This window comes from Pelodiscus sinensis, chromosome 4 (assembly GCF_049634645.1).
Source record: "Pelodiscus sinensis isolate JC-2024 chromosome 4, ASM4963464v1, whole genome shotgun sequence".
In the NCBI taxonomy this organism is placed as follows: Eukaryota; Metazoa; Chordata; order Testudines; family Trionychidae; genus Pelodiscus; species Pelodiscus sinensis.
In genome coordinates, this window is record NC_134714.1 from 1,562,507 (window position 1) to 1,584,451 (window position 21,945).

The 21,945-nt window shown below is 51.1% G+C and overlaps 1 long non-coding RNA gene across 4 annotated transcripts in view; it reads left to right on the forward strand.

Annotated features, from left to right (window-relative positions):
* Positions 1-8,225: 8,225 nt before the first annotated feature.
* Positions 8,226-21,945, forward strand: part of LOC142829041 (uncharacterized) — a 32,442-nt gene continuing 18,722 nt past the window's right edge. For all 4 annotated transcript variants that reach the window (XR_012903236.1, XR_012903237.1, XR_012903234.1 and 1 more), the window contains exon 1: positions 8,226-8,355. This is a non-coding gene — a long non-coding RNA (uncharacterized LOC142829041). The remainder of the gene's footprint in view (positions 8,356-21,945) is intronic.

Consider the following 21,945-nt stretch of genomic DNA (forward strand, 5'->3'; position numbering starts at 1 on the left):
TTTTTTGCAACAGCATCACACTGCTGACTCATATTTAATTTGTGGTCCACTATAACCCCTGGATCCCTTTCTGCCATATTCCTTCCCAGACAGTCGCTTCCCATTCTGTGTGTGTGAAACCGATTGTTCCTTCCCAAGTGGAGCACTTTGCATTTGTCTTTATTAAACTTCATCCTATTTACCTCAGACCATTTCTCCAATTTGTCTACATCATTTTGAATTATGACCCTATCCTCCAGATCAGTCACAACCCCTCCCAGCTTGGTATCATCTGCAAACTTAATAAGCGTACTTTCTATACCAATATCTAAATCGTTGAGGAAGATATTGAACAGAGCCAGTCCCAAAACAGACTCCTGTGGAACCCCACTTGTTATACCTTTCCAGCAGGATTGTGAACCATTGAGCATCTCTGCCATTTCCGAGTGTTCTGTTACTGTTTCTCCCTCCTCAGTCCAGTCAGCCAGGGCTTGGTCAAGCCAGGACTCTAGGGATGAAAATTCCACCACCTCCCTAGGGAACCCATCCCAGTGCTTCCTCACCCGCCTAGGGAAATCGTTTTTTCCTAATATCCAACCTAGACCTCCCCCACTGCAACTTGAGCCCATTGCTCCTTGTTCTGCCATCTGTCACCACTGAGAACAGCCTCTCTCCATCCTCTTTAGAACCTCCCTTCAGGAAGTTGAAGGCTGCTATCAAATCCCCCCTCACTCTTCTCTTCTGCAGACTAAACAAGCCCAAATGCCTCAGCCTCTCCTCATAGGTCATGCGCTCCAGCCCCCTTGTCATTTGGTTGCCCTCCACTGGCCCCTCTCCAATGCATCCGCATCCTTTCTATAGAGGGGTGCCCAGAACTGGATGCAATACTCCAGATGTGGCCTCACCAGGGCTGAAAAATGGGGAGTAATAACTTCTCTAGATCAGCTGGCAATGCTCCTCCTAATGCACCCTAATATGCCATTAGCCTTTTTGGCTACAAGGGCCCCCTGTTGACTCCTATCCAGCTTCTCATCCACTGTAACCCCCAGGTCCTTTTCTGCAGAACTGCTACTTAGCCAGTCGGTCCCCATCCTGCAACAATGCTTGGGAGTCTTCTGTCCCAAGTGCAGGAGTCTGCACTTGTCCTTGTTGAACCTCATCAGATTTCTTTTGGCCCAATCTTCCAATGTACCTAGGTCACCCCTAGGTCTAATCAAGTGTAAAAATGTAATAAGAAAAGCAAAAAAAGATTTTGAGGAACAGCTAGCTAAAAACTCAAAAAGAAATAACAAAATGTTTTTTAAGTACATTAGAAGCAGGAAGCCTGCTAAAAAATCTGTGGGTCCCCTAGATGATCGAGCTATAAAAGGAGGAATCAAGGACGATAAAGCCATTGCGGAGAAACTAAATGATTTCTTTGCTTCAGTCTTCATGGCTGAGGACGTTGGGGAGATTCCTGAATCTGCACTGTCCTTTGTGGGTGATGAATCTGAGGAACTGTCCTGGATAGAAGTGTCATTAGAGGAGGTTTTGGAACAAATAGAAAAACTTAATGTTAACAAATCTCCAGGACCGGATGGCATTCATCCAATCACTGTTAATCACTACCCGTTGGGCCGGACAGTCTAGCCAGCTTTCTATCCATCTTACAGTCCATTTATCCAATCCATACTCCTTAACTTGCTGGCAAGAATATTGTGGGTGACCGTATCAAAAGCTTTGCTAAAGTCAAGGTATATCCACTGACTTTCCCAGGTCCACAGAGTCAGTTCCTCATCATAGAAGCTAATCAGACTAGCCCTAGGTGAATCCATGTAGACTATTCCTGATCACGTTCCCCTCTTCCAAGTGCTTCAAAATGGATTCCTTGAGGGTCCTCTCCATGATTTTTCCGGGGACTGAGGTGAGGCTGACTGGTCTGTAGTTCCCTGGATCGTCCTTCTTCCCTTCCCACGTGCTCAGCTTCTAGGGAACGCTGCTGGAGAGCTCTTTTGCGCAGGAGTGGTCTCACAAACTCCAAAGTTGTTCCATTGGCAAGTACGTTCCCCAGCCGATCACGGCACTGCGGGGTGAAGGCCCTTCTCACGGCAATGGGCATTGCCGGTGATGGAGAAGAGCAATGCTGGGATTCTTCCTCCTCGCAGGTCAGATCTTGTGTGCAGGTAGCATTGCTTCAGCCCCGTGTCTTCTGCGTCTGAAATAAAGGAGTCAGGAAGTGAAGAGGGAAAAGAGACAGCTGCCAGTTTAAGTCCATTTTCCCACTCTCTTTTCCGTTAACGTTATCTCACAACGAAAGACGGTGAACGGGTGTCAGAGGAGAAAGCTGCTCATAATTACCCTCCTTAAACACTTAATAACATTTCCATAACTTAATATCCTCCCTGTCTGGGCAGCATTTAAACCACCTCGCTCACAATAGTGCCGCATTTATCAATGTCAAGCGCCACCTATACAATCCGTCGGAGAATATTGCACACAGAGAGGGGCCTGATGTGTGTCTCTGCTCATTCAGCTAACGAGCAGGCTGGGCCTGACTGGCCATTATTAACACAGCGAGCAGCCAGGGGTGTGGCTGATGCGGCGGGAGGCCCTGTGGGCTGGGCAGGTTGTGAGAGCAGACACAGGAGGACCTCTCGCATGCGCTGCTGTGGAGCCACTTGGTTCCAGGTCTGGGTCACTCTGCAGACCCCGAGCCCTGGCCTGCTCCCCTCCCAGCCTTTGCGAGCGGGGCTGGGTGCGAGCGATGGCTGCAGCAGAGGACACGTGCCGGTTGCCCACAGTGAACGGATGGGCGTGCCCACTGGCCAAAGGGTGGCAGTGAACTGGACAGGCCCCAGCTGCAGTGAGTTCGGAGACGTGTAGGCATCTCTGGCCAGAAGGGAGTAGGGCGATCTCCGGGCTGGTCTCCTGCATGCCACAGGCCAGAGACCTTCCCCATGTCTGTGAGCCTCACAAGGGGAGCTGCCTCCCCCAGGAGCCAGTGGAGCGCACTCTGCGCAGGCCAGGGTGGCCCCGGGTAGCGGAGTTACTCCTCCTTCCTCCCGTGCAATGATATGAGAGAGCAGAGGGAGCCGCTCTGTCTGGGGAGCTCAGCCCTTAACCGTTCCATGCCCCAGTCCCAACAGTGACTAGCCCAGCCTTGGCAGCCGTTTGTTTAAACTGTTCTGAAAACCTCCAGCGGTGGAGACACCGCAAGTTGCCTCGGCAGGGCCCTTCGCCTGGCTGTTTTCCTAATGCCCAACCCAAACGCTCCTCGCTGCACTTTAAGCCCATTGCGGTGCCTTGTCCTGTGCTCCCTGATTCAGGAGAACAAATCTGTCCCCCAGCCTTTTATAACCAACGTTGGTAGGTTGCCCTGTCCCCCGCCGGCCTTCTCTTCCTGGACTAAACAAGCCCCATTTCTTCAGTCTTTTCTTGGGGGTCATTTTTCCCGCTCGACCTTCAGTAATTTTTGTTTCTCTCCTCTAGACTTTCTCCAACTTGTCTTCATCTTTCCCAACGCGTGGTGACCAGAACTGGATGCCGTATCTAGTGGAGACCTTGTCGGAGCTGGATGGAGTTACAGGGTTCCCCCTTGTGTCTTACTGACAGCACTCCTGCCCTTGCAGACCAAAGGGATGGTCACTTTTTTGGTAACAATGTTGTGCAGTTGGCTGATACGTAGCTGTGATCCACTGTCCCTCCAGATCTTTCTTTTCATTCCTTCCTAGGTAGCCACTTCCCATTCGGTATGTGTTCAGTTGGTTCTTCCGGCTTAATTACAGCACTTGGCCTTTCCCCTTGTTGGGTTTCATCCTGTTCGGTTCAGACTATTCCCCTAGTTTGTCAAGATGATTTTGAATTCTAAACCCGTCCTCCAAAACCCTCATGACCCCTCCCATTCTAGCACTGCTCACATGCCTCATTGGTATACTCCTTGTGTCATAGACTCCCAGGGCTGGCAGAGACCTCAGGAGCCATTGAGTCCAGCCCCCTGCCCAAGCAGGACCAACCCCAACTCCATCAACCCAGCCAGGGCTTTGTCCAGCCAGGACTTAAACACCTCTAGGGATGGAGATTCCACCCCCTCTCTAGGGAACCCATCCCAGCACTTCCCCACCTGCCTAGGGAAATAGTTTTCCTAATCCCCAACCTAGACCTCCCCCACTGCAATTGGAGACCATTTTTCCTCGTTCTGCCATCTGCCCCCACTGAAAACAGCCAGTGTCCAGACTCAAACTTAGGCCAGATCCCTGCAGTAGTCAATACGCCCTTCTAGCTTGACTGCAACCCATCGATAACTGCTCTCTGAATAAGGTTTTCCACCTTATATTAAGTTCACCTCCGCCATATTTCCCCAGTTTGTTTCTGAGCAGGTCATGTAAGATGTTATCAGTCATGTAACTCAGTTATCAGGGAGCCAATATATATCACATCTATTCCTTCCCTGCTACCCACAAGACTTGTTACCCTGACAAGAATGGGTAAGTGGTTGGGTTGATAGGACGTGTTCTTAATAAATCCAGGATAGCTGCTATTTATCACCCTATTTCCTTCTGCAAACTGATTGTTTGTTTATTTGTTCCATGATCTTTCCCAAATCACGTCGAGCGATCCAACGTCCCTCCTCTGTACTCGTTCCCTTTTTGAGATCATTTGAACTCGTCCTTTCCATTTATTAGCACCCGATCCTACTCTACTGCTGCTCCAGAGTCACCCAGTCCCTGCTGACTGCTTTGGTGAAAGCAGAAAAAAAGCATTTCACACTTCACCCATTGCTGCCCGTTCTGTTACTGTCCTTCCCTTCTCCAAGCTGAGTAGCAAAGCCCTGTGGAACAATGACTCTCAATAGGCTATGGACACACCCAAAGAATGGGATGTGTCACCTGAGGGCAGCCAGCAGGAAACATAGAGATTGGCCTCTGACCAGGTGACTTGCTGCATGCAAGAAGAGGCCAGGAAGGAGTATAAAGAGGCCATGTGGTCGATGCCATTTTGTTCTCAGCTCAGCACTTCATCCCAGAGGCAGCATTGCAGGGATTGAAGAGCCCGGAAGACCTGTGAACCCATCCTGATCGTAGGATGTGCAATAAGAACTTTTAAACCAGCAGCTGCAACACCTCTGCTAGAGCCTGCATCGAGAACTGGGAGATTCGGTGCATGTAACGTACTGTACTTTAATAACCTTACTCTCATGCTTTTCTTTCTTGTGTTAATAAACCTTTAGTTTTAGATTCTAAAGGATTGGCCCAGCGTGATTTGTGGGTAAGGTCCAGAGGGTAAATTGACCAGGGATCTGTGGCTGGTTTCTTGGAACCGGACAGAACTTGTTTGGGGTAGGTGGGATTGGGTGCTAGGACCCCCCACCTGTGTATAGGCCCGGGGCCATCTGGGGCACGGATATTGCTGGGGTGTCGGAGGGGTTTTGCTCGGGAGGCTTCAGGCAGGCTGCTGAAGCGCTCTGTGAGACTGGTTTGTGGCCTGTGTGGAGAGGTCGCCAGTCAGGGGGACTGTAAAGAGCCCCCGATTTGAGCAATTCGCCCTGAGCGGACGCCCTTAGCTGTGCCCAGACACGGCCCGGTCCGTCACACCCTGCATGTGGGTTCTGTTTTTAAAAACATTGTACAGGCTGTGTCTAGTCTGGCAAGTTTTTCTGCAAAAGCAGCTGCTTTTGTGGAAAACCTTGCCAGCTGTCTACACTGGCCGCTTGAATTTCCACAAGAACACTGACTTCCTACTGTAAGAAATCAGTGCTGCTTGCAGAAATACTATGCTGCTCCCATTCGGGCAAACGCCTTTTTGCACAAAAGCTTTTGCACAAAAGGGCCAGTGGAGACAGCTCAGATTTGTTTTGCACAAAAAAACCCCGATCGCGAAAATGGCGATCGGGGCTTTTTTTGTGGAAAAGCACATCTAGATGGCATGGACGCTTTTCCACAAAAAGTGCTTTTGCAGAAAAGCGTCTGTGCCAATCTAGACGCTCTTTTCCGCAAATGCTTTTAATGGAAAACTTTTCCATTAAAAGCATTTCCGCAAAATCATGCCAGTGTAGACGTAGCCTCACCCTTTGTAAACTCGCCAACGCTTCACTTTGGGATGACTCTCTTGATTTTCAAGTAGTTGAAAACCTTAAGCCAGACTGGTCTCTTGTCATGCACCCTCTCTCTCTCCTGCGCATCGGGATAGTTTACACGTGGTGCCATAATGTATCTTCAGAAAACTGCCAACTCTTGTGAACTCTTTTTTCCCCCTTAGGGTGTGTCTAAACTACATGGCTCTGTCAATGGAGCCATGTAGATTAGGCTGATCAGCAGAGGGAAATGAAGCCGCGATTTAAATGATTGCGGCTTCATTTAAATTTAAATGGCTGCCGCGCTGAGCCGACAAACAGCTGATCGGCAGAGCGGGGCAGCCATTTAAATTTAAATGAAGCCACAATTATTTAAATCACGGCTTCATTTCCCTTTCCAAACAAACAAATCTACATGGCTCCGTCGACAGAGCCATGTAGTCTCGACGTACCCTTAGATTTGCTTCCTATAAGATCTTACCCATCAGTTCTCTGCATTTGCTAATGTCTGCTGCCTTGCAGTCCATTGCCTGATTGGGCTGTTTTCCCTCCTGCCACTCCCGAAGCGTATAAGCTCCATCATTTTATGATCACTTGCACTCCAGCTGTGTTCCAGCCCCAGACCCTCAGCCTGGTCCTTCCTGTTTCTCCAGATCGAATCCAGAACCGCCAGTCCCCTCGCTGCTTTCTCCACCTTCTGTAATAAAACATTGTCCCCAGTGCATTCCAGGGACTTGCTGGAAAGCCTGGGCTCCGCTGTGCTGTTTTCTCCACTGCCGTCTGAGTGTTTGAAGTTCCCCATCACCACCAAGTCCTGGGCATTGGATGCTTTGGTTGGGTGTTTCTAAGCAGCCTTCTGACTGATTGTGGGGGATGTAGTGAACCCTTCCATCACACTTCCTTTTAGACCCCTTTATCCCCCACACCTACAGACTTGCAACTGGTCTGCCTCCCGCTTCTGTTTCCAGCTCAGTGCAAGCGTGTACCTCTGTGACACAGGGCCACACCGCCGCCCTCTGCACCCTGCCTGTCCTTCCTGAGCTAGCTGTGCACAGGAGCCCATCAACTTTCTGTAGGGCCAGCTGGGTCGTCATTGGGATGGTTCACTCTTCTCTCCTGTGCGCACTTCCTGCATGAGTACGCACCCCTCTGCGAGGGGCATGACATTTCCCCCTTATATTCCCACTTGTCTGCCTTGTCCCAGCTGCGACTGCCCGTGCCCCCCCCACATTTCAGCCCTTCCCCCAGGCCTCCACGCTTTGGACTCCTCTGTGGACTTTCCTCTCCTGACACTGTTGAGCCTCGTCTCAAGGCTTCCTCGTTCTCTTAGCTAATCTATAGCTGAAGAGACTCTTCCCTTCCCGGCTCGGTGTGCCCCATCTCCGCTCAGAGCAGCCGCCCGTGGCTGGGGAGGCCACAGCCCTCCTGGCGACCCTGTCCCTGCAGCCTGGCGCCCACTTCCTGGACGTGTCTCTCTGCCTGGACTCCCACCTGGACCGGAAGGGGTGACGAGCGCACCGCCTGTGCCCCCAGCTCCACCCCTCCCTGCCAGAGCCCCGTGGTCCCCTGTGCAGCTGGCAGTGACCTCAGTGCCCACGTGGAGAAGCAGCACGGAGCCGTACTCAGAGGGCGGGGTGACCCTCGGCCCCCCTCCTGTGATGTCTCGGGGACGGAGCCCAGGCAGCCCTGCAGCTTCAAGCTGTCGAGTTTAACCCTTTGAGTTCCGGAAACAGTACCCTCGGCCGCACACCACAGAGCAAAGGGGCTGCCCCTCGATCCGAGCCAAACTCCCTTCCAAATGCCCTTGTGCACTGAGGGGCCGCTGCTTGTCTGGGCCATGGGAGCTCTGCCCAGCGGGGCATGGTACAGAGAGACTCAGTCTGGATGCCTTGCTTCGGCTGGTTTGCTGGAGATGCTCAGTGTACCCATATCTTAATGCATTAGTGTCCTTAATTATTCATACCGTCCTTTGCAATTAGAATGCATCCTTCATTCACAGCCTCTCCATCCAAAGTGCTCCAGCTCGGTGCCAAACACCTCCTCTCATTAAAACGTTCACTTTCCTTTCCCCACCCACTGGCTTAACCTCCGTCCTTTCTCCTCCATCACAGAAAATAGAAATGTCAGGGGGTCGCGTGGTCGTGACCTCCTGGCAGGCTATCGGACTCCGTTTCAGCTCGGCAGGACGTCAGCCAAGATTAATTTGTGTCTGTGGAGATGCTGCGTTTGCACTTTCAAGCCAGCTGGGAGCCAGCCCGGTTGATTCTATTTAGTTCCTCTCTCCCTTCAAAGGCTTTAAAAAGAAATCAAGCCTTCAGGATTTAAAGGTAAAACAGAGCAAATGCAAGCGCTTTGCTGAATAGCGGCTCATTGTCAGCTGCCCTGCTGGCCATGCTTTTAGAATAAGAGGCCCCAGTGTTGGGTATGCAGTTGTCTTCCTTGGTTCTCAGCTTTTCCATTGTGAAAGCCATCCTCTCGGCTTTGCTCTGTGCAATTAATATTTCATGTGACCTTTGTCTCAGCCCAGAAAACAAAAATACCCTTTTTGCAGCATGGGGTGGGGCATTTTCTAAACAACAAAGGACGATGTTGCTTTTGGTCACAGCACAGTGTTGGCCCGAAGATATGGTGTTGCTTTATTTCTGGAGAAATCCGATCTCTTCTCGTTTCCCTGGTAACACGATGATTAAGTGGTTCCTTTTTTAAATAATTTGTGTTATTATTTGTATTGCACTAGAGTTCCCAATTATAGGGGTGTCATGTATCTGGGCCCTGTGCATGGATAGCAATGTAGGTGGCCACTGCTCTGAAAAGGTTTTGCTCCAAAGAGCCAGGGAAGAGAATCAGTGGGAGAAAAGGAATCGACACGCGACCTGAATAGCCAGGGGTCCAGCCCAGTCCTGTCTGATCACATAGCACAGTGGTTATAGTCCGACTGGCCAGAGCTCGGTTTTTATTTTTATGGCTGTACTGATGTTTGCTTAAATGACTCATTGTGAGAAATTATGGGGCTCTGACAATAGGGGGATCAGACAACAATGACAGGCGCTATTGAGATACAAATATTAAAATGTTGAACATAAAACATCACATGTCAAAACAGACAAATAAATATCCCTTGGGCACAGTCACATCAGTTCTCCAGCAGCATGTTTCTTCCTTGGCCTCACCGTACGTTCTGATGATTATTGATTGAAATGTGCTCCGTCGTTTGTGTGTATGCAGTGAAATCGACGTTTAACGACATTTACCGGAAAAAATCTAACCCTTCCGAGCCGAGGTCGTAGAATGTGCTATGCTGCTTCCAGCTTTGGAAGCAAGAATGCTGCTTGATTTTATTTTTAGCAGCCATGCTCTGGTTGCTCCAGCAGAACATCCGGGAATGGATCTGGGCCGGTGACTGATGGGGTTTAATAGCCCAGGCACAGGACAAGCCTTGTGCTAGCTGAGCAGTCTGCGGGTAAAATGCAACCCCACAAAATGACTGCCCATTGCAGTGGGGAAAGCAGAACGGTCTCTCTCAATTCTTCCGCTCTGCTCTGCGCTGGTTAGGCCTCAGTTGGAGTAAAGATGTGGAGAAATTGGAGAAGGTCCAGAGAAGAACAACGAGAATGATGAAAGGTCTAGAGAACATGAGCTATGAGGGAAGGCTGAAAGAATTGGGCTTGTTTAGTTTGGAAAGGAGAAGACTGAGGGGGGACGTAATAGAAGTTTTCAGGTCTCTAAAAGGGTGTTACAAGGAGGAGGGAGAAAAATTGTTCTCCTTGGCCTCTGAGGATAGAACGAGAAGCAATGGGCTTGAACTGCAGCAAGGGAGAACATAAGAACATAAGAACGGCCGTACTGGGTCAGACCAAAGGTCCATCTAGCCCAGTAGCCTGTCTGCCGACAGTGGCCAGCACCAGGTGCCCCAGAGAGGGTGGACCGAAGACAATGATCAAGCGATTTGTCTCCTGCCATCCCTCTCCAGCCTCTGACAGACAGAGGCCAAGGACACCATTTTATCCCCTGGCTAATAGCCTTTTATGGACCTAACCTCCATGAAATTATCCAGCTTCTCTTGAAACTCTATTATAGTCCTAGCCTTCACAGCCTCCTCTGGCAAGGAGTTCCACAGGTTGACTACACGCTGTGTGAAGAAGAACTTTCATTTATTAGTTTTAAACCTGCTCCCCATTAATTTCTTTTGGTGTCCTCTAGATCTTCTATTATGGGAACTAATAAATAACTTTTCAGTTTAGAAAAGAGGAGACTGAGGGGGGATATGATAAAGGTCTATAAAATCATGAGTGGTGTGCAGAGGGCCAATACAGAAAAGTCCCAGTCTCTTTAACCTCTCCTCATATGGGACCCGTTCCAAGCCCCTAATCATTTTAGTTGCCCTTTTCTGAACCCTTTCCAAGGCCAAAATATCTTTTTTGAGGTGAGGAGACCAATTCTGTACACAGTATTCAAGATGTGGGCGTACCATCATTTTATGCAGGGGCGGTAAGATATTCTGGGTCTTATTTTCTATCCCTTTCTTAATAATATGGACATGCTAATTACCGAGGCCCTGTGGAACAATGGCTCTCAATGGGCTATGGACACACCTAAAGAATGGGGGCTGTCACCTGAGAGCAGCCAGCAGGGAACACAGGGATTGGCCTCTGTCCAGGTGACCGGCTACATACTAGAAGAGGCCAGGAAGGAGGTATAAAGAGGCCATGGGGTCGATGCCATTTGGTTCTCAGCTCAGCACTTCATCCCAGAGGCAGCACTGGGCCAGGTGACTTGCTGTAGCCAAGAAGAGACCAGGAAGGAGGGATAAAGAGGCCATGTGACAGACTCCATCTGGGTACTCAGCTCAGCACTTCATCCCAGAGGCAGCAGTGCAGGGATCGAAGAGCCAGAAAGAACTGTGGACCCATCCTGATCCTAGGATGTGCAACAAGGACTTTTAAACCAGCAGCTGTAACATCTCTGCTAGAGCCTGCATCGAGGACTGGGAGATTCGATGCATGTAATGTACTATCCTTTAACAACCTCACTCTCATGCTTTTCTTTCTTGTGTTAATAAACCTTTAGTTGTTAGATGCTAAAGGATTGGCCCAGCGTGATTTGTGGGTAAGGTCCAGAGGGTAAATTGACCAGGGATCTGTGGCTGGTTTCTTGGAACCGGACAGAACTTGTTCGGGGTAGGTGGGATTGGGTGCTAGGACTCCCCACCTGTGTATGAGGCCCGGGGTCATCTGGGGCACGGATATTGCTGGGGTGTCGGAGGGGTTTTGCTCGTGAGGCTTCAGGCAGGTTGCTGAATTACTCTGTGGGACTGGTTTGTGGCCTGTTTGGAGAGGTCACCAGTCTGGGGGCTGTAAGGTGCCCCGGATTTGAGCAATTCGCCCTGAGCGGACGCCCTCAGCTGTGCCCAGACACGGCCCGGTCCTTCACAAAAGGCAACGACTAAGAGGTGATATGGTCAAGGCCTGTGGGATCATGACTGGTGAAGCAAAAGTAAACAAGGCAGCATTTCTTACTCCTTCTCGTAACACAAGAACTAGGGGTCACCAAATGAAATGAACAGGCAGGAGCGGTACAACAAGGAAGATTTTCTTCATGCAGTGCACAGTCTACCTGTAGAACTCCTTGCCAGAGGATCTTGTGAAGGCCAGGACATTAACAGGGCTCTAACAAGATCTAGATAAACTCATGGTCATCAATGGCTGTTAGCCAGGCTTGGCAGGAATGGTGTCCCTATCCTGCTTGTCAGGGGCTGAAAATGGGTCACAGGGGAGGGATCACTGGATGATTCCCTGTTCTGCTCACTCCCTCTGGGGCTCCTGGCACTAGCCACTGTCAGAGACAAGACACTGAAGCACCTTGTACAGCTAGGGAGCCCTATTTTGGCTGCTGTATTCCTGGAGACTTCACTACATGGCATGATCTTTAATCAGAGTTTCCGCTATAACTCCAGGAGACTTCAGGCAAAGTCCGGGAGGACTGAGAGCCCCTAGTATGGCTACTCGTAACTTCTCCAATTAGCCTTCTTCTCTCCCTACGCCAGCCCCAAACACAACCCGCCCTCTCTCCCCTCAAAAGCTAGACACATAACTCGATCTGCAAGTCTGGCTGGGCCGGGACCATGTGTCCGCACAGAACCCAGCCCAGCAGACGCTGTTTCCTGGCTTGGGCCCAAGGCTACTGGGCTCCCTTTGCACGGGCTCTAATATCTCCCTAGGCAAAACAGTGCCCGATGCATGTTCTGTGTCCATGCTGCCGCTGTTGCTCTGGCGCCCCCCCAAATGTCCAGTCCTTCCTGCCCTCTCCACTCCAGCCTTCCAGCCAGGTTACAAAGGCAGGCGCTGCCTGCAGACGACCAAATGAGACAACACGTTCCCCCGGCAGCCTGCGGCGCTACGCCACTTGTGCAGCGCCTGTCAGCACTCTGGGGTCTGTGCTGCCCTGAGAAGGCTCAGCTCTTTCACATCCTGGGAGTGGAGGAGGAGAACGTCCAAAGGAGCCAGCCTCTAGAGAGTAGGGCTGGATTGGCTGCATTTCTGCGCCTTTCCCATGGCACGTGGGCACATGGTGAAAGGGCAAATCCCAGACTCTTCCAGCATCTCGTGTCCCGCACGACCCACACTGCCCTTGTGAAGAGCAGTGCTCGTCAGACGGCATCTAGGGAAAGAGACAAAAGGCTGCCCTGGGTCCCCCCTTCTCTGCAAACCCACGGAGCTGATACACCCCGGCATGTACACTGCTCCCTTCGCTCCTGGCCTCGACAAGCCACCCCCTGCAGCCCCTCCAGGCCTCCAACAGGCACTGCTGCCTGGCCCTGGCTTCTCCCTGCTGAGGGCAGTGACAATGAGCGGGCACGGGAGGCTGTGCCTGACCCCGGCTGTCCCACGCCGTCAGGCTGCTGGCTCGGATCCCAGCACTGGGCCTGGCCACGTTTGGCTTGACGGTCCTGCCAGAAGCCAGGTGCTGCCCGTTGTGGACCTGCAGGCCCACTCCCGGGGTGCAGAAATTCCATGTGGCCGCCTCTTTGCAGAGATGGGAGTGGGCAGCCCAGCTGAATGGGCTTCCCCAGCTCCCCAGCCACTTGTGCACCTTTTCCCCGGCACGCCATGGTGTGGGCAGTGAGGGGAACCACCTACCCCGCCAGGGCACGTCGCAGCCGAGGCAAGTGGGGAACCACCTACCCCACCAGGGCACGTCGCAGCCGAGGCAAGTGGGGAACCAGCTACCCCACCAGGGCACGTCACAGCCGAGGCAAGTGGGGAACCACCTACCCCGCCAGGGCACGTCGCAGCCGAGGCAAGTGGGGAACCACCTACCCCGCCAGGACACGTCGCAGCGGAGGCAAGTGGGGAACCACCTACCCCACCAGGGCACGTTGCAGCCGAGGCAAGTGGGGAACCACCTACCCCACCAGGGCACGTCGCAGCCGAGGCAAGTGGGGAACCAGCTACCCCACCAGGGCACGTCACAGCCGAGGCAAGTGGGGAACCACCTACCCTACCAGGGCACGTTGCAGCCGAGGCAAGTGGGGAACCACCTACCCCACCAGGGCACGTCGCAGCCGAGGCAAGTGGGGAACCAGCTACCTCGCCGGGACACGTCGCAGCCGAGGCAAGTGGGGAACCACCTACCCCACCAGGGCACGTCGCAGCCGCGGCAAGTGGGGAACCACCTACCCCACCAGGGCACGTCGCAGCCGAGGCAAGTGGGGAACCACCTACCCCACCAGGGCACGTCGCAGCCGAGGCAAGTGGGGAACCAGCTACCTCGCCGGGACACGTCGCAGCCGAGGCAAGTGGGGAACCACCTACCCCACCAGGGCACGTCGCAGCCGAGGCAAGTGGGGAACCACCTACCCCACCAGGGCACGTCGCAGCCGAGGCAAGTGGGGAACCACCTTCCCCACCAGGGCATGTCGCAGCCGAGGCAAGTGGGGAACCACCTACCCCACCAGGGCACGTCGCAGCTGAGGCAAGTGGGGAACCAGCTACCTCGCCGGGACACGTCGCAGCCGAGGCAAGTGGGGAACCACCTACCCCACCAGGGCACGTCGCGGCCGAGGCAAGAGGGGAACCACCTACCCCACCAGGGCATGTCGCAGCCGAGGCAAGTGGGGAACCACCTACCCCACCAGGGCACGTCGCAGCTGAGGCAAGTGGGGAACCAGCTACCTCGCCGGGACACGTCGCGGCCGAGGCAAGTGGGGAACCACCTACCCCACCAGGGCACGTCGCGGCTGAGGTAAGTGGGGAACCACCTACCCCACCAGGGCACGTCGCGGCCGAGGCAAGTGGGGAACCAGCTACCTCGCCGGGACACGTCGCAGCCGAGGCAAGTGGGGAACCACCTACCCCACCAGGGCACGTCGCAGCCGAGGCAAGTGGGGAACCAGCTACCTCGCCGGGACACATCGCAGCCGAGGCAAGTGGGGAACCACCTACCCCACCAGGGCACGTCGCAGCTGAGGCAAGTGGGGAACCACCTACCCCACCAGGGCACGTCGCAGCCGAGGCAAGGAGACATGGACTCATACACTGACCTTGTGCAGCACCCCGTGCAGACAGTGTGGAAGAGGAACGCATGAAGCACCAGCATGTGGCTCCCTGCCTCGGCTTCTCCATGCCCAAGTACGTGGAGCGTTGGCGTCTCTGTCCTTTCAGGCTGCCCAGGCTCCTGCAGGACTCCTGTCCTCCAGGAGGAGCTTTCGAGAGGAATCACGGGGTCCCTCTCTGCACTGTCTAGTCAACCCCCTGGATCCTTGGCCTGCACAGATTTGGCCTCAACTGGAGTCGTCTGTCCCGCTCTGGGCGCCACGACTCAGGAAAGATGTGGAGAAACTGGAGAATGTGCAGAGAAGAGCAACAAAAAAAGGTTGAAAGGTCTAGAAACATGCTGTGTGATGCAAGACTGAAAGAACAGGGCTTGTTTAGCTGGTACAAAAGAAGACTGAGAGGTGCATCACAACAGCTTCCGAGCACCTAAAAGGGTGTTTCAAGGAGGAGGAATAAAAATTGTTCTTGGTCTCTGCTGACGGGACAAGAAGCAACGGGCTCAAACTGCATCAAGAGAGGTTTAGGCTGGACATGAGGAATTGACGGGGCGGTGAAACACTGGAATAAATTGCCCAGGGAGGTTGTGGAGTCTCCGTCTCTGGTGATATTTCAGAGCAGCTTGGATGGACTCCTGCCAGGGGGTCTAGATGGTGCTTGGTCCTGCCGTGAGGAGTTCTGTTGAGACAAGACACATGGACTTTTGATGTTTCTGAGTTGAGGTATTTTCAACCCAAAGCTCCCGTTGTTCTCGGGAAGGAGGGGAGCAAAACAGGGTAAGACAAGAGCAATGGAGACACGGAGGCCTTGGAAGCAGTAGCCCTAACGTGCAGCGGTGTGAATCAGCCACTCGGTCGATCTCCACAAAGCTGGCGCTGGCAGAGAGCCTCGCCCAGGGTTTCAAGGGTTGATTCATTTGGGTTGGCTACCTCCCTACTTTTTAATGGGCCATTTGCTGGTGCTTCCGAGAGATGGAATTCCTCTCGTTAAGCCCCGACGAGACATAATGCTCGTAGCAGAGGAATTGGCCACCAGACAGCCTCTGAGCCATGGGCTGTATCTCCCATCCATCTTGTACCGTGCCTGGCGCGCTGTAGGCAGTCAGGCAGGAATAAGGGACTCTGACCCAACTGCAACAGTTCCCTCCATTGACAGAAGGGTTTCTTTCCAGCCAGGTCTGTCCTGAGCCGACTGTTGGAGCCGGAGCAGCGAGGAGGGTGAGCAGTGACGGGGATGGGTCGGAGTATTTAATTTCATACATCATTTGCAATCTGCTGAACTCAGCAGGCTGAGCACAGTTAATGAGACCAAAGAGTATGTGGGTAAATATTAAGTGTGGTGCACAAAGATTTAGCCACATGGGTATAATTAACATTAGCTATTTTGGCACATTATGCACTGCCACGGAGTTCATTTCCCCCACGGCATCACACTGACAGCAAAGGTGTTTTTCTCTGGCTCCAGCTAGACTGTGGGCTTCTTTCACAAGGAGGTTTTCTGGAAGAGATCTTCTGAAAAAACTTCTTCCGGAAGAGCACGTCCTCCCTGCCAAAGCGCATCGAAAAAGTGATCTGCTTTCTCGACAGAGAGCGAATGGACTATCTGAATGGAGGCGCTCTCGCATGTAAGCTGTGATTGCTATGGACGGAGCAGCCACCAGGGCACCTGAGCTTTTTCCTCTTTCCTCTTCTGCTGAAAGAACTCCCCTTCCCTGTCCACACACGCCTTTCTCTGAAAGCTCTTTCAGAAAAGGCTTCTTCCTCGTAGAAAGAGGTTGCCAATGTTGGAAAGACCCTTCTGTTCTTTCGATTTTTTTCTGAAAAAACGCTATTGCGGTGCGGACGTAAGTCAAGTTTTTTTTGGAAAAAATGCTGTTTTCCCCCCCCAAAAAACCTTTGCAGTGTGGACATACCAGGAAGGAAGGTGGGTAGTTAGTTAGTCCAAAATTAAGTTGTCAGCATTAATTCCTACAGCTAGCTAGCTAACTATCACTTATTTCAGGTTTCCCTGTTATATTGTTTGGACAGCACCCTCCCCCCCTTTCCGGTTTCTGCATAAGAAATAGCAGAACCGCTGGCCCGGCGTGGGAAAGGCTCTTTCAATGTGCTACACTCCCAGAACAGGATTTTGTTTCAAGCGGGACCATTTGATTGATTTTCGAAGCGAAACAAACAAGCGAACAAACAGAAGCCGTCCGCTGCGCCTGGCCCGGCCCCATTCCCGTGGTGGTTTGCGGGAACTCGGTACTTCGCTGTAGCCACACGTGCCCACCGGCTCCATGCCCTTTTAGGGCACCGGCAAACCTGGCCCTGGCCCCCCGCCCAGCCCCTTTCACACTCACCCCCAGAGTGAAACGCGTCACTTTCTCTCGCTGAAGGCGGCAGCGCAGCAGTTGGGGCGACAGGGGTCTGGTTTGGCCACCCGCATGGCTGTGCTGCTGCTGGCGGGTGCTGCCTTAGAGCTGGGCGCCTGGCCGGCATCCCCACCACTGCTCTCCCAATGCCCCGCGCTGAAGGCAGCCCAGCAGCAAGGGTGGCAATGCTGGTACCCTCCTAAACCTGGGGGGGCAGTTGCTGGGGGCGACGGGCCAGGGGGTGGGGATCTGGCACACCATTGACTTCTGGAGCACTCAGTGGCTGCAGACGATTGGATCCCCACAAAACTCAGTGGTCTGCACAGGCTGCGAGGGCGGGAGCCAGTAGTCACCCCGTCAGACAGCCCCACCCTCCCTGTCAGCACAAGTCACGGGCTTCTGGGCTGCTGGGAAGTTTGGTTTAGTGTCCCTGCGCTAGCCAAGACTTTTACTGAAAATGCCCAGGACAAACCTTAACCTCACTCATGAGCCAGGTGCCTCGCACGCGCGCCAGCTCAGCTGCTAATCTCACCCCCACTTAGCACATGCGGGGAGCGTATACGTGTTTGGGTGTGTGCACGTGTGTGTGTGTGTGTGTGTGTGTGTGTGTGTGTGTAAGAGTACAGTACATACGTGTGCATGCGTTCGTGTGTGTGTAAGCACGGGTCTGTATGTGTGTGTAAAAGTATGGTACATGGGTGTGCATGCGTACGTTTGTGTGTAAGGACGGGCCTGTATGTGTGTGTAAAAGTACAGTTCATGGGTGTGTGTGTGTGTGTGTGTGTGTGTGTAAGCACTGGTTTGTACGTGTGTGTAAAAGTACGGTACATGGGTGTTCCTGAGTACGTGTGTGTGTGTGTAAAAGTACAGTACATGGGTGTGCATGAGTACACCTGTGTGTCCGCATGAGTGTCTGTGTGTGTGTAACAGTATGGTACATAGGTGCCAATGTGAACATGATCTGGTGACAGAGGCTGGGGGAGAAGTGTGAACATGCCTTGGTGATTCTGTCCTATTGATTTCCACGTGTTGACATTAGTTTCCTTGACAAAACGTGCTGGTGTAGATGTGCCCTAAGAGAAGGGCAGAGGGGCATGTGCGGCTAGAGGTGTGTGTTAGTGGGAGGTTGTGTCCACCAATGGCTGTTAGCCAGGATGGGTAGGAATGGGGTCCCTGGTCTCTGTTTGTCTGGAGGTGGGTGACAGGGGAGGGGTCACGTGAGGATTCCCTGTTGTGATCCCTCCCTCTGGGGCATCTGGCATTGGCCACTGTGGGCAGACAAGACACCGGGTTGGATGGACCTTTGGTCTGACCCAGGACGGCCGTTCTTATAGAAAACATTGAATACAAACACGAAGGCTACGTCTACATTGGCCCCTTTTCCGGAAGGGGCATGGTAATTTTTGAAATCGCAATAGGGAAATGCGCGGGGGATTTAAATATCCCCCGCGGCATTTAAATAAAAATGTCCGCCGCTTTTTTCCGGCTTTTAGAAAAGCCGGAAAAGAGCGTCTACACTGGCCCCGATCCTCCGGAAAAAGCGCCCTTTTCCAGAGGATCTTATTCCTACTTCAAAGTGTCTACTTCAAAGTAGGAATAAGATCCTCTGGAAAAGGGCGCTTTTTCCGGAGGATCAGGGCCAGTGTAGACGCTCTTTTCCGGCTTTTCTAAAAGCCGGAAAAAAGCGGCGGACATTTTTATTTAAATGCCGCGGGGGATATTTAAATCCCCCGCGCATTTCCCTATTGCGATTTCAAAAATTACCATGCCCCTTCCGGAAAAGGGGCCAATGTAGACGTAGCCGAAGGCTGAAAGCTTCTCCTTGCTCTGTAACAACCAAAACTTTTCTCTGAGGAACATGTAGATTTCCTGAGTAAAGATTTTCACTGTATTCCAAATAAGAGTACACATGTTTGTGAGAATTTTGGAACAAATTGATACTGTCTCGCATGATCGTCTTATCAATAAACTAGACTAATACAGCCTAGATGGGTTACTGTAAAGTGGGTGCATAACTGGCTGGATAACCATTCTCAGAGGCTGTGTCTAGACTGCATCCCTTTTCCGTAAAGGGATGCAAATTAGACACATCACAATTGCAAATGAAGGGGGGGATTTAAATCCCTCCCTTCATTAGCATAAACATGGCTGCCGCTTTTTTCCAGCTTGGAGCTTTGCCGGAGAAAAGCGCCAGTCTAGACGCGGATCGTTTGGAAAATAAAGCCTTTTCCGAAAGATCCCTTATCCCTTATTTTAAGAGGGATAAGGGATCTTTCAGAAAAGGCTTTATTTTCCGAAAGATCTGCGTCTAGACTGGCATTTTTTTCCGGCAAAGCTCCATGCCGAAAAAAAGTGGCAGCCATTTTTATGCTAATGAAGCGGAGGAGATTTAAATCCCCGCTTCATTAGCAATTGCGATACGTCTAATTTGCATCCCTTTTACGAAAAAGGGATGTAGTCTAGACGTAGCCAAGAAGTCATACTTCTGCTCTACTCTGTGCTAGTTAGGCCTCAATTGGAGTATTGTGTCCAGTTCTGGGCACCACATTTCAAGAAAGATGTGGAGAAATTGGAGAAGAGCAACAAGAATGATCAAAGATCTAGAGAACATGAGCTATGAAGGAAGACTGAAAGGATTTGGCTTGTTTAGTTTGGAAAGGAGAAGACTGAAAGGGGACATGATAGCTGTTTTCAGGTATCTAAAAGGATGCCACAAGGAGGAAGGAGAAAAATTGTTCTCCTCAGCCTTTGAGGACAGGACAAGAAGCAAGGGGCTTAAACTGCAGGAAGGGTGGTTTATGTTGGACATTAGGAAAAACTTCCTAACTATCAGAGTGGTTAAACACTGGGATAGGTTTCCTAGAGAGGTTGTGGACTCTCCATCTCTGGAGATATTTAAAAGCAGGTTAGACAGACATCTACCAGGGATGGTCTAGACAGTGCTGGCTTCTACTGTCAGAGCAGGGGACTGGACTTGGTGACCTCTCAAGGTCCCTTCCAGTTCTAGTGTTCTGTGATTCGATGATAAATTAAACAGCAAAAAGGCCCAGAGTTGACGGAAATCCAATATGAAATTGCAGAACTACTAATAGTGGTAAGAAACCTATTGAGTAAAAGAGCCTCCATGCTAGATGACTGAAGGATAGCTAATGATATGCTCATTTAAAAAGAGGGGGAGGGTGACAGGTCCATAAACCTAGCTTCAGTATGAAATAACTGTAATGAAATTATAGTAAAGACCAGAATTGTCAGACACATATATGAACATAACATGTTGAGGAAGCATCAACATGGCTTTTGTGGAGGAAAATCCTGCTTCTTGAGGGTTTCCACATACCTGTGTACAAGGGTGATCCAGTGGATATAGTGAAGTTGCACTTTTGGAAAACCTGTAGCAAGATCAGTCACTAAGAGCTCTTACGCAAAGCAGGCAGTGGTGGGGTAAGAGGGAAGGTGTCTCATGGACCAATAGCTGGTTAGAAGAAAGAAAACAAAGGAACAAATGTTTATTTTTCACATTGCAGAGCAGTTAATAGAAGAGTCTTTCAAGGAATTGCACAGGAGCCAATGCTGTTCAGCAAATTCAGAACTGTCTGGAAATAAGGGAGAGCTACGAGAGAGCAACATTTGCAAATAATAAAAACAAATTACTCAAGATGATGAAGATTTACAAGGGATCTCACAAAACTGGGTGACTGGGCAACAAAATGCAAATGAAATTCAATGCTGATAAATGCAAAGTAAAGCACATTGTAAAACATAATCACCACTCTACATACACAACGATGGGGTCTAAATTAGCTGTCACAATCAGGCAAGAGATCTTGGAGTCATCATGGAGAGTTCTCTGAAAACATCTGTTCAATGTGTACCAGCTGTCAGAAAAGCAAACAGAATGTTAGGAACCATTAGAAACGGGATAGATAATGAGACAGAAAATATTGGACGCCACAACATAAATCCAAGATATACAGACATACTGAATACTTTAAAAACGAGTAGTCCTGTGGCACCTTAAGGCATGTCTACAGTAGGGAGTTATTTGCAATGACTTGTTTCAAAATAGAAACAACAGTTCTGAAATAGCGCTAGTCCTCTTCACAACCAGGAGTTATTATTTCGATGCGTCAAGCCCTTTTTTGAAATAACGGGCTTGGTAGTGTTGGTGCTCACCTTGTTCTTTTGAAATAAAGGGATCTATTTTGAAAAAAAAGTCCCTACTGTAGACATGTCCTTAGAGACAAACATATATGTATATAATGAGCTTTCGTGGGCAAAACCCACTTCCTCAGAGGATGAGCTGGACTAGAAAGAACAGAAACCAGGTATTTTATATCAGGGAAAAAAGGTGCCTGTCTAGTATAGGGCCAGTACTAATGAGGCTAATGAAGTGGACTGGCAGTGTCCCATATGTAGCTTTTGATGTAACAATGAGGTGTTAAAGGCAGGGGAGACTGGCTTTCTAATGTGACTTCCCGTTAATGTCTTTGTTCGTGCCCAGGGAAACACACGAACTGAATTGACCGTGTTTCCCTGTTGTAAAATACCTGGTTTGTGTTCTTTCTAGTGCAGCTCACCGTCCGAGGAAGTGGGTTTGCCGGATCCAATTGATCTGCTTTTGTTAGTCTCTAAGGTGCCACGGGGCTGAGCGTTGTATTTACAGTCGCAGACTAACATGGCTCCCCCTCTGAAGCATATTGAGCACTGCCTGCAGCTCCTGTCCTCCCACCTCGGAGAAGGTCTCTTTGCATTGGAAAAAGGCCCAGAGAAGGGCAATAATGGTTGGGGTATGGACCAGCTTCCGTATTGGGAGAGATTTAAAAGAGAGGGACTGTTCATCTGAGAAACCAGCCGTGTTATTTACCCCTTTCTAGCACACGAACCCAAGGTCACACAATGAAATCAGTGGGTAGCAGCATTAAAAGACACACAAGGAAGCACTTCACTCAGTGCCACGTTATCCAGTGGAACTCCTTGCCTGGGGATGGTGTGAAGGCCAAAACGATAATGGGGTT